The 14,937-nt window shown below is 41.6% G+C and overlaps 1 protein-coding gene across 6 annotated transcripts in view; it reads right to left on the bottom strand.

Moving 5' to 3' along the window:
• LOC149312214 (serine/threonine-protein kinase TBK1) overlaps window positions 1–12,373 on the bottom strand; it is a 42,475-nt gene extending 30,102 nt beyond the window's left edge. For 2 of the 6 annotated variants that reach the window (XM_089524205.1, XM_089524200.1), the window contains exon 1: window positions 12,210–12,373. The gene's annotated coding sequence lies outside the window, so the exon portion shown is untranslated. Of the gene's footprint in view, window positions 1–6,627; window positions 6,645–7,672; window positions 7,823–10,302; window positions 10,320–11,013; window positions 11,444–12,209 lie in introns of those variants that run through there. The other 4 variants (XM_089524202.1, XM_089524201.1, XM_089524203.1 and 1 more) reach the window with 4 other exon arrangements.
• Between the last annotated feature and the right edge of the window lie 2,564 nt (window positions 12,374–14,937).

Here is a 14,937-nt window from a genome sequence, read left to right on the forward strand (position 1 = left end):
GGTCTGCTGTCTCAGCCCAGGATTTTCTCTGCCTCGTCCCAGATTCATCCTTTTCACTTGCTGCCCCTCACTCCTGAAACCTCCTTCCCCCACAAGCACGGTGTGGTGAACCGACCCCAAACCAGCCAGTCATCACTTCTTTAACTAGTTTCAAAACTGAGTTGAAGACCATACTGTTCAGAGAAGCATTAGAATCCCAGGCATTAGAATCACAGAATCGTAGAATTGGAAGAGACCACAAGGGCCATCCAGTCCAACCCCCTGCCATGCAGGAAATCTCAATCAAAGCATACCCGACAGATATTCTACATGAAACCGCTGGGTGAGATCATCCGGAGACACGGGGCGCGGTGTTATCAGTACTCTGATGACACCCAAATAGTCTTCTCTGTGTCTCCGACTGATGCAGTAACTAAGGCTGGTATCTCTCCTCTAGATGCCTGTCTGGCGTCGGTAATGGGCTGGATGAGGGAAAACAAACTCAGTGTGAATCCAGGGAAAACGGAGGTACAGTGCTACCTCGGGTTACGAAATTAATTCGTTCCGCGGCGCCGTTCGTAACCCGATACATTTCGCAACCCGAAAAGGCTTTCCGTTAGCGCTGGAAAGCCGCTAGCCGCGCTTCGCATTTGAATTTCGCGCCGAAATGAATTTCGTAACCCGAAAAATCTTTCGTTACCCGGAACAGTTTTTTCAAATCTAACTTTTTCGTACCCCGGAAATTTCGTAACGCGATCAATTCGTATCCCGGGGTACCACTGTACTGGTGATAGGTTCCCCTGCTCCGGGTGGTGAGATTTGTCATCCGGTCCTGAATGGGGTCACGCTCCCCTTGAAGGACTCGGTGCGCAGTCTGGGAGTGCTCCTTGATTCGTCGCTCCAGCTAACATCTCAGGTGGATGCGACGGTCAGGAGTGCTTGTTATCAGCTTCGGCTGATACGCCAGCTGCGTCCCTACCTGGGCCGGGGGGACCTTGAAACTGTTGTACATGCTTTGGTAACCTCTCGATTGGACTTCTGCAATGCGCTCTACATGGGGCAACCCTTGTACCACACTCAGAAGCTACAATTGGTTCAAAACATGGCAGCCAGATTGGTCGCTGGCAGATCCAGGGCAGACCATATAACACCTATCTTAAAAGATCTTCACTGGCTGCCTATTCGCTTCCGAGCCCAATACAAGGTGTTGGTGTTGACCTATAAAGCCCTAAATGGCTTGGGTCCAGGGTACTTGGAGGACCGCCTCTCCCCATATAGTCCGCCCCGCACACTCAGAACATCTGGGGCCAACCTATTGGAGGTCCCTAAGTCTTGTTTTGTAACAACCTCACAGAGGGCCTTTACTATCTTTGCCCCCACTTTGTGGAACAAGCTCCCTGTACAGCTTCGTTCCTCTGCATCGTTACTTTCTTTTAAAAAAGATTTAAAAACACACTTATTTCGGCTGGCATTCCCACTTCAGTAATCCTGTTATCTTTTGCCCCAGCTACCTTAAAGTTGTTGTCTTATCTTTGCCCTGATATCTTGATTGTTTGCTTCCCGTCCCTACTCCTCTGATGATGTTTTAATTTTTATATGTAATATTTTAACTTGTATTTTATCGTCTTCTTATCTGTAAGCCGCCTTGATCACATTGTGGAAAGGCGGAGTAGAAATAAAGATTATTATTATTATTATTATTATTATAGCCATTCAGCCTCTGCTTAAAGACCTTCAAAGAAGGAGACTCCACCACACTCCGAGGGAGTGTCATTGCGTGACTATTATTTGCTATTGGACATTTTTAATTTGTTGCCTGTTTTACTGAACCCTTTCCTGTATTGTTATGTATCATTTATATGTATTATGCTATTATTTCTTAGATTGTACGCCATGGGCAGGTTTACTCTTATCTATTTTATTGTTTGTATTTACAGCGCTGTGCAAATTGACAGCGCTATATAAATAATAATAATAATAATAATAATCATACAGTAGTTGGAAATTACGCAGGCTGGAATATCTGTTTAAGTATTACATCCAATTACAAACATATAGACCCAGTACATACCGCCAATACGTGGCGTACCAGGGGCGATACTAGGGTTAGGGACCGAGCGGAAACCACACGGTCCCTAACCCTAGTACATACATATAATGTAACAATGATGGTGCCCTGTGTACACGGGTACCACCATTGTTATGTAAGCACATGCGGTGTTCACACATTGCCACGCGGCGCTTATGTAAAGAATGCGCCAGTGGCACACTTGTTACGCCGCCTCTGTGGCTTAAAAAGAACCTGCTTTTCTCAGGCTCTTTTTCCTCCACAGTTTGGTGGGTGCGGCTTCCCTCCAGAGGAAAAACAGATGCCGGCAGGCTGCTGTTTTTCGGTGGTCTGTATTGCGCCATAGATGGGGCTGCAAGGGTTAAAAAAATAGACTAAGCATCACACTATCCAGTCAACCTGTATGCAAAAAACATAATACACAGAGCAGGCTTAGATTCAGAGACAAGAGGAGTGAAGATAGAAGGAACATCAACAACCTAAGATATGCAGATAAAATACCACTACTAGCAGAAACAAAGACCTAGAGCAATTATTGAAGAAAGTCATGGAAGAAAGTGCCATGGTTGAATTAATGCTGAACATTAAACAAACAAAAGTAACCATGGAAGAGTTACAAGAATTCATCCTAGACAATGAGAGAACTGAAATATAGAGGATCCTTGGTATCAACTGGGATTTGGTTCCAGGAAACACACACACACACACACCCTGTGGATACCTAAATCTGTGAATGCACATTTCCCATTACATACAATGGCATAGTGAAATGGTTTCACTTACATAAAATAGCAAAGTCAAGGTTTGCTTTTTGGAATTTATATAATTAAAAAATATTTTCAAGCCACAAATGCTTGAATCCATGGATAAAAAAATCTGTGGATATGGAGGGCTGACTGTTGTCAGAATTCCCATACCTTGGATCAAACACTGAGCAGTCAAGAAATGAGAAGAAGGTTAGGACTGGGAAGAGCAGCTATGAAAGAAGTGGTCAAGATCCTAAAGTGCAAAGATATACAATTAAGCACAAATGAGGATTGACCAAGCCATCATATTCCTCATCACTATATACAGATGTGATAGCTGGACAGTGAAGAAAGTGAAGGAAAATGAATTCATCTGAGATGTGGTGCTGGAGAAGAGTGCAGAGGAGATCGTGGACAGCCAAGACAAACAAATGGGCTCTAGAACAAAACACGCCTGAACTCTCCCTGGAAGCCAGGATGACTAAATTGGGGCTATTGTACTTTGGCAACATCATGAGAAGGCATGAATCATTGGAAAACACAATGATGCTAGGAAAGGTAGACAGCAGTAGAAAGACTGGAAGACCACATGCTCAGTCAAAGAGGTCCTCAGCCTGCAGGATCTGAGCAGAGCAGTGGGGAACAAGGGGTCTTGGAGACGTCTCATCCACAGGGTCTCCATGAGTCAAGGTTGACTTGAGGGCAGTTAACAACAAGCAGCACAAACTAAAATGCATTTTTTGTTTTTGGTAAGTAAAAAAAATCCTACTTTTGTTTCCAAAAGTAATTTTTTCCCCTATTAAACATAAAGATTGTTTAAATTCACTGACAATTTTTGTGTATTTTCTGTGTGGCCAAAAATCCAAGGTAATTTGTCCACTATTTTCAAAGTTCAATGCAGTCTGGAGACATATCGTGCAAAAATGTGTACATTTATAACCATGCACACTAAAACATGCATACTTAAAATATACACAAAAGTGTTTTATTCAAATGCAAAGAAATATATACAGTATTTGTACAAATGTACACAAAAATGTGTATATTTTAAAAATATGGCCAAACATGTTTTTAAACATAAACACCCTAATGAAAATAAAAAGCTATAACAATTTCTGCATCAGTTGGGGCTGTGTGGGAATCACTTCCAATTAGGGTTGCCATAATTCTCCACAAAAAACCGAGACAAAATGTAGGACAAAATTTAGACCAAAATACAGGACAATTGTAGGATAAAATTTAGCCCAAAATGTAGGACATTTAAGAAAAATGGAGGACCTTAAATGTCCTACATTTTGGGCTAAGTTTTATCCTACAATTGACCTACATTTTGGTCTAAATTTTGTCCTACATTTTGTCCCGGTTTTTAGTAGAGAATTATGGCAACTCTACTTCCAATGTGAAAATAAGACTGGAATTAAGTGAAAACACAAGCAAATGAGAATCTTAGCAAAAGTCCAGTTTGACAGATTTGCCCATCCAAATTTGCCAATCTTTATCCTTCCATACTCTTCCTTTCTCTTATATCCTATTTTTTTCTGATTGTTTTTGTCCATATATGACAAGAAAACTACACCTATTGTTCTTAGTATGTTAGCAGACTGGAATGGTAATAGACCCTCTAATAGGAAGGATTACCATTTCAAGGGACTGTCTGGCGTGTTAAGCATTCCTTCCTGCTTTTGTGACATTCAACTTGGGTACATTTCTTTTTACAGCCTAAATCTAATGATATTTGCTTGGAAACAAGAAATATTGTCAGAGGATGCAATTCCTAAGCAAGTATGCTCAGAAGGCTTCTCTTCTTCCTTCTGTTTTCCGTATTAGTGCATACACAGCAATTCTGCCAGGGGTTCTCCTCATTACACTGGATGCATGGCTCCTTCTACATATTACAACTAGATATTGACAAAAAAATATCCTTGTCTGAACCAAGACTAAGCTTGTTAAACTTACACTTCTCATGGAAATCAACAAAATTTATATTAGTCATGATTAACTTTTCACGAGGATTTAAAATGGAACAAACCTAGTTTGGGTCCATTGATCAAAGTCTGCTACTTCATTTGCTTAGGTGTGTTGAATATTATGTCACAGTGATCTATTCAGCAGGAACAAGCAATACAGAGCTTAACTGTGCTTTCACTGCTGTTTTTTTAATGTCAATTTTGTGCACTAAGAAAGGATCACAGACACTATACCGGAAAAACATGTTTAGTCATTTACATGTACACAGTATTTGGAACTTGAAAATTTTACTTTTTTGAACTATGCTTCTTACTTGGCTAGGGGATTCTGGGATGTGTAGTTCAAAAAGTAACTTTTCCAAGTTATGAAAATTTTTCTGTTAGAACCATTCTAATCTCAGAAGGTTCATCATACACCAGTCAGCAGGCCCCTGTACAACTGGGAGCAAATCTCAAATTTACAGGGCTTTTTCATGGAAAATTTAGGTTTCCATGTGGGAAACTCTGACTCTGTAGAGTCAGGGTACACAAACATACTTCTGTATGCTTTTGGGAAATAATGATTTGGAACATCAGGTCTAAAATCTAAATATTCAAACCAAAAAAAAAAACCTAAATAGTTTTGGGTTGATCAAGTGTTACAATGTAAATAATGCATTGACAATCCGAATCTTCATTATTTGCAGTCCTTTATCATATTGTTATGGAAATGTTTTAGACCAGTCCAGGTTTTCAGAAGCAGGAAAGGGAATGAGAATATTGCTACCTCTCTCTGACTTAAAAGGGACATGATAGAATTTGAAGTAGTCTCTTTGCAGGCTGCAGTCAATCAGACCATACAGGTCTCTTGTATCTGTCTGAGTACTTTGCAAGACATTCATGATTACTACTATGTAAACCTATTCCATCATTAAGATCTCCATGGGAGTGCTTTTCTCTCTGTCCCACCACCATCACAGGTATAGTTTATGCTGGAGGGAACCTTCTCAATGGCAGCTCCCACACTGTGGAACTCCCTTCCATGGGAGACTTGGTTGCCCCCCTCTCTGAAGTCTTTTTGCGGAAGTAGAAACACTTTTTTTTACTTAAAACGCCTTTGGTCTCTGTGTGTGTCTTTTAACGGGGGCATGTTGTCTCTTTATTTATCTTATGTTTTATATTCATTTTAAACTGTTTTAAACATCTTAATATGACTGTCTACTTAATATGCTTTTTAAAAATAATGTTTGTACCATACAATTATTTTTACAGTATTTTACTCTGTTGGCTATTTTAGTTCCCATATTGAAAAAGGGCAGGATATTGAATAAAATAAATACATACATACTGACTTCAGTGATAAATTCAACTGAGATAAGGAAGGAAGAGGACCAGACCAGCAAAAAATCAGACTACAAAAAAGTTGTAATTGAGATGGGATGCAAAACACTGGTGAAGTCAAGAAATAGCTCTTCTTTATTTTTAAAATAAAGAAAATGTTGAAAGAGAAAGGGCTAGGAAAAAATAGAGAAAATCACATACATAGAGACTTATAATGTGGGAACAGAATGAGAAGGATAGTAGTAGAGAGATATTAAGGGATTCTTAGCAAAGAAAGCAAAACAAAAACAACACCAAAAGAATAACACAACATTAGATGTGGTTGGGGAAACAGAGATAAGAATGCATATTTATAATGGAAGCTGGAGATGACATGACATTCAATGGAAGGAAGAAGTTTAACATATCAGATCCAATATAGGGAGAAATTCTGGACGTAAACAAATAACAGAAACCTGCAGTGGTAAAGAGGCAGGTTTGTGATATTATTATTATTATTGTATTTATACCCCACTCTTCAGCCCTAAAAGTTATTAGAGCAGCTTACAATTATATAGTGCTATGTGATATAGTGCAGAGAGCCGACTGAGCCGAACAATGAATAGGCTAAAAGGAAAATACTGCATTAAAAAGATATCAAAATATATTCTCATAGTTAACATAGCAAACCAGCCATCTTTAAAACAATGGAAAACTTTAGCTTTCTGGGTTTCTCTGCTTGGAAATGTCAGCCCCATCTGCTACGTTTGAGGCCAAATGGGAAGACCATTAATATTTACCATGGTTTTTTTTTTTAAAAAATAGTCTTCATACAGCTGTGACCTTCACTTTACTTATCCAAATATTTTATAAACTAGTAAACCCGGAAGCTACAATTGGTACAGAACATGGCAGCCAGACTGGTCACTGGTACACCCAGGGCCAGTCATATAACACCTGTACTTAAAGATCTGCATTGGCTGCCCATTTGCTTCCGGGTGCAATACAAGGTGTTGGTTATAACCTATAAAGCCCTACATGGCTTGGGCCCAGGATACCTTGAGGACCGCCTCTCCCCATACAACCCGCCCCGCACACTCAGAACATCTGGGCAGCAGCTACTGAGGGTCCCAGGGGCACGACTATCCTCCACTGCGAGGAGGACATTCACCATCTCGGCCCCGACCCTCTGGAACACGCTGCCCATAGAGCTCCACTCGGCCACCTCCCTGGCACAGTTCAGGAAGGAACTAAAAACCTTCCTGTTCAAGCAAGCATTCCCCGAAATAAGTCCTAGTTAGTCCCCCCCCCCCCCCCCCTGACGGCAATAGTGAACTGGCTAGAAAGGTATTTTAATGTAATTTTTAATGTATTTTTATTATTATTGTATTGTATTCTGTGTTTGTTGTTATGCTGTACACCGCCCTGATTGATAGAAGGGCGGTATAAAAATAAAGCTTTTATTATTATTTATTATTAATGAATAGAACCCCCCTACCTTCAGTAGTTTCTGTTACCTTCTCAGACCCAATTACCAATTTAAAAAAGCTATACAGATGGTGCAGCCAGGGAACTGGGGTTCTTCCTTAAAACAGCCCTTACTTTATGATTACCTATGGCTTGTCAGGATGGCTGTGGGTAGCATGAAGAAGAGATTTCCCAAAGGTATCTAGTGTTCTTCAATGTGGAAGACATGGGACAGAAAGTCTTCTTTTCTTGTGGCTTGCAACCACTTCCAATACATGTAGCCAGGGGCCTAGCCCCTGGCAGGGGAAGAGAAAAAGAAAATGAGCAACAGGTAGAATAAGCTTTCTGGATCTTTCCAGGCCTTGCTTTGAATGCTCCTAGTTAGATGTGAGCCCTGGCACTGCATCCTGCTGTCTGCAGTAACTGAGGGCTATCTTATATGGCTGCAGTGACAGAGGTTTACAAGTTGCCATTTCAAATTGCACATCACTATGTGGTTACTTATCATGAACTTCCTTTTTCAACAGTTCTGCCACAAATGACCAACTGCTAAAAAGACTGCAGTGTAAACTTCCATAATCAAGTAGAAAGGCTAACATGTTAGTGCCTTTTCACTACTATACAACTAATTTGCCAAAACCTTCACAACTTGTATTGTGAATCCTATGCATCCTACGCATTCAGATGTAAGCCAATCTGTTTTCAACAGGGCTTGCTCTCCTGCAAATGCTAGTGTAGTTCTGAGTAGTGGCTGCAGCTGCTTTCTCCACTAACACTTCCCTCCCCCCTCTGAGATTCCTTGCCATCAGTGATTTTTTTTAAATCTGGAACTAGCCAGGAACACATCAAAAGAGCAATTAACCTAGAACTCATCTGGGATCCATGTTATTGACCCCACCCTTTTGGTCCAAGCCTAAGGACCAAAATCTCACAAGGCTGCAACAAAAATTAAGAGGATGGATGGAATAAAACTATGTAAGCTATCTTGCGAAGTCCCCATATGGAATAATAATGTAAATATACACACATTAATTAATGTGGAAAGGATTGTAGCATCTAGTCTCTACTATTCCCTCCATGATCACCTTATGATTTAAGTCGTTATATTATTACTGTACATAATATAGTCTTAAGGCAGCGACTAAAGAAGTGGAGCCCATGACCAACAAAATACAACACAAAAATGAAAGGAATTATAAACACTAGTCCACAACCTATGCCAAGAGGATGAGGGAGGGGATATGAATATCCCTTCAATATCCCTTCCTACTGATTTAATATAAGCTCACAAAATTTACTAGTCTAAATAAAAGAGAGAAAAAACAAAGTAAGGATGGTAGGTGTGAAGGAAGAGATTTCTCTCTACCATCAGCCCACTTATACAGTGCACAGAGCAGAGCCTGAAAACTTACTTTTTGGGACTACATTTCCCACAATTCCCCAGATAGCATCAAGATTCTAGGCTTTAGAATCCTAAAAATTTCCAAGCATTGCTACAGGAATAGGGCAGAGTGGCACATCCCTCCTCTATCAGCCTCCTTACGCCACTGTCTATAATTTATTCTGCTCCTTCGATTACATCTATGGCTACAAGGAATACAAGGGCCTATATGCAAATCACCTAGCACTTCAAAATTAAACCCATCCATTATCAGCACTGCAAAAAAATTTTTTTTGCATTCAAGCAATATGAAACAGCTATTTTAGTTCTTGATCCACAATGGCTGCTTCCCTCACAGAGACCATTCAATTAAAATATGCATGTGTGAATACATCTAACATATCTACTTGCCTATAAGTTGACCTCATGTATACATTGAGGGCAGATTTGGAGGTCAAAATTATGGATTCTGATATGGCCCATGGATACGTCGAGGGTTAAACTTAGGGGCACGTAACAAATGACCTAATGGATGAAGCAAAGGAAACACTGGCAAAAATTCCAACAGGCATAATTGTTTTGTGCTCACACTAAAGGTTGGATGGATGAAACAGATTATAGTTTTTCCTTTCACCAGGTAAGATCTTTAGCCTATAGTACTGACACATGGGTAAGTCGAGTCTGCGTTTGTGGTTCAATTTTTTTGACTAAAATTTCTAGACTTTTATATAAATATATACAGTCACAATCCTCACGTAGCCCGGGAATTCAGGAGTTAGTACTAGAGTGCACAGACTTTGAACTGGATGACTAGTGTGGTATAGAGATTTAGACTAGCACTTCAGAGATCCAGATTGTAAATTTCTGCAGTCATGAAACTCACTGGGCAACCACTGATTCAGTAAACTCTCCCTCAGCCTGAACTACCTCACTGCATTGCTGCAAGCCTAGGGAAGAGGAAAACCATGCACATGGCTGTAGTGAGCTCACTGGAGGAAATGGAGTGGGATGCAAATGGACCTAACAAAATAATTAAAACCTGCTTCAGAAGCAATCCATAACCTTGGCCCTGTAACACTATACTTCAACTTGAACTACCTCACTGGGTGGTTGCAAGCATGAGGAACAGGAGAACCATGTCCATGGATGTTTTGAGCTCACTGTAGGAAATGGAGGAGGATACAAATGTAAATAATAAAGTACTGTATACACTCATGTATAGGTAGAAATTTTAGCCACAAAATTGACCGAAAAACCCGGGTCGACTTATCCATGGGCCAATTTAAGTACTGTACCTTAACTTTTCAAAATAAGAACCATCTCCTTCTCTGAGTTGAGTGGCGAAAGGCAAGAGTTTAGTCAATCCCAGGAGGACCTAAAATAAGCACCAAATACCTCTGCTCTCTCCACTGTGGTGTCACTTCTGGGCTTTTTAAATGTCTGGAAAACCAAAATAGTAATAATAATAAATCTCTGGATAGAAAAACAGCAGCATGCTTTGGCATCATTTTCCTTTCCTTCATCTTTTACTTCCTTTGTTACATGCCCCTAAGTTTTACCTTGAACTTATCCACTTATTCCTGCATGTGCTAAAATAATATCAAAATCCATAATTTTGGCCCCAAAACCTGCCCACAACTTATACATGAGACCGACTTATAGTTGTAATAATACAGTAATAATAATCTGAATCTGAAGGCATCACAGGGCAGCTCTCTGAATAATGAAATCTGCGTATAGACAAAGGGTGCATCGACACTGTGGGAAACAATGCTATTTGACACCGATTTAATTGCCATGGCTACATCCCCCAGAATCCTGAGATTTGTAGTTTTGTGAGGGCACCATCACCCGTTGGCAGAGAAGACTAAAGACCTTGTAAAACTACAAATACCAGGACTCCATCGGATGGAGCTATAGCATTTAAAGTGGTGCCAAAGCGCGTTGTTTATAAAGTGCAGATGCACCCAGAAAGGCTGCAGGAAGCCCATGATCAGGCAAGGAGTGTTGGACAGCATGACTAGAGCATAGTGCAATTTATGTTTCATGTTTCTGGCTGAAACTGCACATTCCCTTCCTTGGCCACAACCCCTATTGTTCCCTTACTTTTAGAGAGATGCTGAAATCTGCATGGCTAGAGATGGGGATTTTTAAAACAATTTATTTTTGGCAGCTTGTGGAGGAAATACCCGGAACTCCCTTCCTGTCAGTCACTGTGTTGTAATGGTTGCAGTGTTGGACTGTGACTCTGGAGAACAGGGTTCGAATCACCACTCAGCCATGGTCACCCACTGGGCAAGTCACACTCTCTCAGCTTCAGAGGATGGCCATGGTAAACCCCTTCTGAAAAAACTTGCCAAGAAAACTGTGGGGTAGAGTCACCTTTGGGTCACTGTAAATAAAAAAAGATGAAAGCACAACACAACAACAACAACAACAACAACAACAAATCCTTTCCTGTACCAGCCCCCAAAGGCCCTTCTTCCAGCCTCCACAGCTTTGGAAGAACTTCGATAAGGACTTGCATCTGCACAGTGGAAATAATCCGGTTTGACACCACAATGGTCCAAAACACACTGCAGAAATAACCCAGTTTGAGACCGCTTTAACTGCCCTGGCTCAGATCTAGGGAAACCTGGGAACTGTAGTTTTGTGAGACATCAAGCCTTCTCTGTCAGAGAGAGAGCGAGCTCTGGTGCCACAATAAACTACAATTCCCAGGATTCCTTAGCGCTGAGCCGGGGCAGTTAAAGCGGTCTCAAAGAGTGGATTATTTCTGCAAAAGTTGTGTTTTTGGACCTTTTAACTGCCATGGCTCAAGGCTATGGAATTGTGGGAACTGAGCTCTGTGACAGAGAAGGCTAAATAACTCACAAAGCTACAGCTCCCAGGATTCCACAGCACTGAGCCATGGCAGTTAAAATAGTCTAATAACAAGGATGCATCCACACTGGAGGAATAACCCGGTTTGGTCCCGCTTTAACTCTTTGTCTGGCTCTCTGCTATGGAATTCTGGGAGTTGGAGTTTGTTGTGGGGCCCAGAGGGGAGCTCTGCTCCGCTCTGGGCCCCACAACAAACTCCAACTCCCAGAATTCCATAGCAGAGAGCCAGACAAAGAGTTAAAGCGAGACCAAACCGGGTTATTTCTCCAGTATGGATGCAACTTAAACTGGCCAAACCCCTTCCTCTAAAAGGGATTCGTCACTCGCTCGTTTCTGTAAGGAAACCGAAACCGCGCCTCTGGGCCTAGGCCTCTCCCTCGCAAGAGGCGCCTCAGCCGGGGTTTCCTAGTGGGCCTTACCGCGCAGCCCCCGGCGAAGGCGGGAAGAAGGTGGTCGCCTAAATTCCGGCCGCAGCTGTGGCTGCTAAGGCCCACCACCGAGCCCTCTCCCCGGCTCCTCCTCGCCCAGCCTCCCTGCTGCCTCCTTCAGCTTCCTGCTTCCTGAGGCCCCGAAGGCGGAGCCGCCATGAAGGCCGCTCCTCCGTCCCTCCTAGGCCTCGCCCGCCCCTTCATTTATTCATTTATTGACTACTCAGTGGCTCAGTGTGTGCTGTGGAATCCTGGGAAGTGTAGTTTGCACTTGCAACGTGTGTGTAATTGTTGCATTTTGGTGTTGGCCCAATAAAGGCGTCGTTGATTAGATGTCACAAAACTACAGGCTTTTAGAAAAACTGAACGTTTTTGTGAAGGGACTGGCTTTTTGGGGGTGTCTGTGGTTTCATTTTGAAACGTGTTATGAATACAGTTTTATATTTCTTTTTATAAAATAAATAAAATAAAGCTTTTATTTATATCCCACCTCTCTGTCAATGGCAATCAAGGCAGTTTACAAGTTAAAATTATATATAACCCCCCTGACCCTGGCTCAGTATCCTACCCTCCCCTGAAACATCAATTTAAACAGTTGGTAATTTAAAATCATGCATTAACAAATCAAGCAAATAGACTATAGCAAATTCAGAGCACATTGGTGGCATGGTTTTCTATTCGGGAAAGGCCTGCCGGAAGAGATCTGTCTTGACAGCCTTTATATAAGGGATACCAATGTATTACCCTATATTGTATATAATGGGACTTGAGCATCCACAGATTTTGGTGGGGTGGGTGGGTTCCTGCAACCAAACCCCTGTAGATACCAACAGCCCACCAAAGTTAAGATGATATGGAGAGATATCCATGCAGGCAGAGGCCATTCCCTTTGGCCATGTGGGCTCTGAAAGACAAAGTCCAGGAAACAACATTTAAACTCCATCAGCAACACAGAAAGCTGCTTCCTTAGAGATTCAGGGTGCCTGTGCTCTTTCCAAGGCTACCCACCTCAAAGAAGGAGACTCCGAGGCTGGAGTGTGTTCCACTGCCAAGCAGCCCTTACTGTCAGGAAGTTCCTCCTAATGTTGAGGTGGAATCTCTTTTCCTGCAGTTTGCATCCATTGTTCTGGGTTCTAGTCTCTGGAGCAGCAGAAAACAAGCTTGCTCCCTCCTCAATATGACATCCCTTCAAGTATTTAAACAGGGCTATCATATCACCTCTTAACCTTCTTTTCTCCAGGCTAAACATCCCCAGCTCCCTAAGTTGTTCCTCATAGGGCATGGTTTCCAGACCCTTCACCGTTTTAGTCACCCTCCTTTGGACACGCTCCAGTTTCTCAATGTCCTTTTTGAATTGTGGCACCCAGAACTGGACACAGTATTCCAGGTGAGGCCTGACCAAAGCAGAATATAGTGGCACTATTGCTTCCCTTGATCTAGACACTATACTTCTATTGATGCAGCCTAAAATCACATTGGCCTTGTTAGCTGCCACATCACACTGTTGACTCATGTTCAATTTGTGGTCTACTTGGACTCCTAGATCCCTTTCACATGTAGTCTCATTCAGCCAGGTGTCACCATCCTATATCTGTACATTTCATTTTTCCGCCCGAAGTGCAGTACCTTGCATTTCTCCATGTTGAAATTCATTTTGTTAGCTTTGCCCCAGCTTTCTAGTCTATTCAGGTCATTTTGAATTTTGATCCTGTCCTCTGAGGTATTAGCTACTCCTAATTTGGTGTCATCTGCAAATTTGATAGGTATACCCCAATTCTGTCATCCAAGTCATTGATAAAGATGTTGAATAGCCCTGGGCCCAGGACACTAAATAAGTAGTTAATTTCAGTCTAATCTACTTTGTGGAATTGTGGGGGTAAAAGAAGCCGCCCCTGTGCCCTAGGTTATAATTTAGACAATGAAGACATTGGTCCTATCCACACTGGGGAAATAATCCAGTTTGATATCACTTTAACTTCCCTGGCTCAATGCTAGGAAATTCTGGGAAATGTCGTTTTGTGAGACATTTAGCCTTCTCTGTCGGAGAGCTCTGGTGCCACAATAAACTACAATTCCAAGGATTCCCTGGCAATGAGCCAGGGCAGTTAAAGAGAACTGCATTATTACTGCATTGTGAATTGGACCACTGAAATAGTTCAAGATTTTCCATACCTTGGCTCAGTCATTAATCAGAATGGGACTGCAGTCAAGAAATCAGAAGACTAGGAATTGGAAGGGCAGCTATGAAGGAACCAGATAAGATCTTGAAATGTAAAGATATATCACAGAATACTAAAATTATGATTGTCCATGCCATCCTATTTCCCATATCTATGTATGGATGTGAATGCTTGACAGTGAAGAATGCTGAGAGGAAGAAAATCAGCTCTGAAATGTGGTGCTGGAGAAGGGTTCTATGGATACTATGGACTGCTAAAAGACAAATAAATGGGCCCTAGAGCAAATCAAGCCTGGACTCTCACCATGAGTCAAGTTGATTAAACTGAGGCTGTTGTACTTTGGCCATATCATAAGACATGATCACTAGAAAAGACAATAATGCTAGGTAAAGCAGAAGGCAGTAGGAAAAGAGGATGGCCATATTCCAGATGAATAGCTGTTGCCAAGAAGGTGACCAATGAGTCAAGACCACTTCAAGATTTCATTGAATAAAATTTATTTTTGTGTACAAAAATGCAGAGCCAGTCCTATTTTAATC

The sequence above is a fragment of the Sceloporus occidentalis genome, unplaced genomic scaffold (genome assembly GCF_023333645.1).
Source record: "Sceloporus occidentalis isolate IW3139 unplaced genomic scaffold, rSceOcc1.0.p SCAF_5, whole genome shotgun sequence".
Taxonomy (NCBI): domain Eukaryota; kingdom Metazoa; phylum Chordata; class Lepidosauria; order Squamata; family Phrynosomatidae; genus Sceloporus; species Sceloporus occidentalis.